The sequence below is a fragment of the Mustela lutreola genome, chromosome 4 (assembly GCF_030435805.1).
Source record: "Mustela lutreola isolate mMusLut2 chromosome 4, mMusLut2.pri, whole genome shotgun sequence".
NCBI lineage: Eukaryota > Metazoa > Chordata > Mammalia > Carnivora > Mustelidae > Mustela > Mustela lutreola.
In genome coordinates this window covers 94,708,783-94,710,990 of record NC_081293.1, presented here as the reverse complement: position 1 = coordinate 94,710,990, position 2,208 = coordinate 94,708,783, and the positions used below count along the sequence as shown (strand labels likewise).

The window sequence follows — 2,208 nt, the reverse complement described above, 5'->3', positions numbered from 1 at the left end:
GATGCAGGGCTCGATCCCAGGACCCTGGGATCATGACCTGAGCCGAAGGCAGCGGCTTAACCCACTGAGCCACCCAGGCGCCCCTAACATTGGATTTTTGATAGGAATTGAATTTACAGATGGTTTTCGGTAGTATGGACATTTTAACAATGTTAATTCTTACCATTCATGAATATGAGCTATCTTTCCATTTATGTCTCCTTCAATTTCTTTATCAATGTCATAGTTTATGGGGTACAGATCTTTCATCTTCTTAGTTAAATCTTTTCCTAAGTATTTTATTAGTTTTGATGCTATTGTGAATTAGATTGTTCTCTTTATTTTTTCAGACAGTTCATCATTAGAGTGTTAAAATGCTCCTGTCTTGTGCTTACTTTGGCAGCACATATACTAAAATTGGAATGATGCAGAGAAGATTAGCTTGATCACTGAACAAGGATGACATGAAAAACTGGGAAGCATTCCATATTTTTAAAAAAACGAAACAAAACAAAATTCTTGTCTTTTATATATTGATCTTGTATTTGGCAGCTTTACTAAATTTGTTAATTCAAAATTTTTTGTGAATTTTTTAGGATTCTTTTCCATGTAAGTTATTTTATCCAAAAAAAAGAAAATTTTACTTCTTCCTTTTTTTTTTTTTTTTTGAATCTTTTATTTCTTTGTGTTCCTTTTTTCTCTGGCTAGGACATCCAGTACTATGTCAAATGAGAGTAGTGAAAGTGGACACACTTGTCTTTTTTCTGATCTTTAAGGGGAAAACTTTCAAACTTTTTTGATTGAATATGAGATTAGCTCTGGTCTTGCAATATGTGTTTTTTCTTTAATGGATTTTTTAAATTATTTTTTAAAATTTTTTATAAACATATAATGTGTTTTTATCCCTAGGGGTACAGGTCTGTGAATCACCAGGTTTACACATTTCACAGCACTCACCATCACTCACCATAACACCTGCCCTCCCCAATGTCCATACCCCCACCATCCTCTCCCAACACACCTCCCCCCAGCAACCCTCAGTCTGTTTGGTGAGATTCAGTCTTTTAATGTTTGTCTCCATCCCAATCCCATCGTCTTTTATTTTTCTTTTCCTACGCCCGAAACCGCCTATGTTGCATCTCCACTTCATCATATCAGGGAGATCATATGATAGTTGTCAGATTGATTTATTTCGCCAAGCATAATACCCTCTAGTTCCATCCACGTCATCACAAATAGCAGGATTTCATTTCTTTTGATGGCTGCATAGTATCCCATTGTACATATATTCCACATCTTATTTATTGATTCATCTGTTGAAGGACATTTAGGTTCTTTCCATAGTTTACCTATTGTGGACATTGCTGCTATAAACATTTGGGTGCATGTGCCCCTTCAGAATGCCACGTTTGTATCTTGAGGGTATATACCCAGTACTACAATCACTGGGTCATAGGCTAGTTCTATTTTCAGCTTTTTGAGGCACCTCTATGCTGTTTTCCAGAGTGGTTGCACCAGCTTGCATTCCCACGTACAGTGTAGGAGGGTTGCCCTTTCTCCACATCCTCGCCAGCATCTGTCATTGACTGACTTGTTCATTTTAGCCATTCTGAAAGGTGTGAGGTGGTATCTCATTCTGGTTTTGATTTGTATTTCCCTGATGCCGAGTGATGTGGAGCATTTTTTCATGTGTCTGTTGGCCATTTGGATGTATTCTTTGCAGAAATGTCTGTTCATGTCCTCTGCCCATTTCTTCATTGGATTATTTGTTCTTAGGGTGTTGAGTTTGATAAGCTATTTATAGATTTTGGATAGATACTGGCCCTTTATCTGGTATGTCATTTGCAAAGATCTTCTCCCAGATAACTTCTGACAGTCATCTTTTGGCTTTGTTAACTGTTTCCTTTGCTGTGCAAAAGCTTTTTGATCTGATAAAATCGCAATAGTTCATTCTTGCCCTTGCTTCCCTTGCCTTTGGCGATGTTCCTAGGAAGAAGTTGCTGCTGCTGAGGTCAAAGAGGTTGCTACCTGTTCTCTCCTCAAATGGATTCCTTTCTCACATTATGCTTCTTCATCCATTTCCAGTCTATTTTCATGTATGGAGTAAGGAAAAGGTCCAACTTCATTTTTCTGCATGTGGCTGTTCAATTCTCCCAACACCATTTGTTGAAGAGGCTGTCTCTTTTCCATAGGACATTCCTTCCTGCTTTGTTGAAGATTAGTTGACCA

At 37.8% G+C, this 2,208-nt stretch overlaps 1 non-coding gene across 1 annotated transcript; it reads left to right on the top strand.

The window, feature by feature from the left end:
- The first annotated feature begins 366 nt into the window (after positions 1-366).
- LOC131830926 (U6 spliceosomal RNA) lies at positions 367-473 on the top strand. Its single transcript, XR_009353458.1, has one exon. It is a non-coding gene; the product is annotated as a U6 spliceosomal RNA (small nuclear RNA).
- Positions 474-2,208: the final 1,735 nt, after the last annotated feature.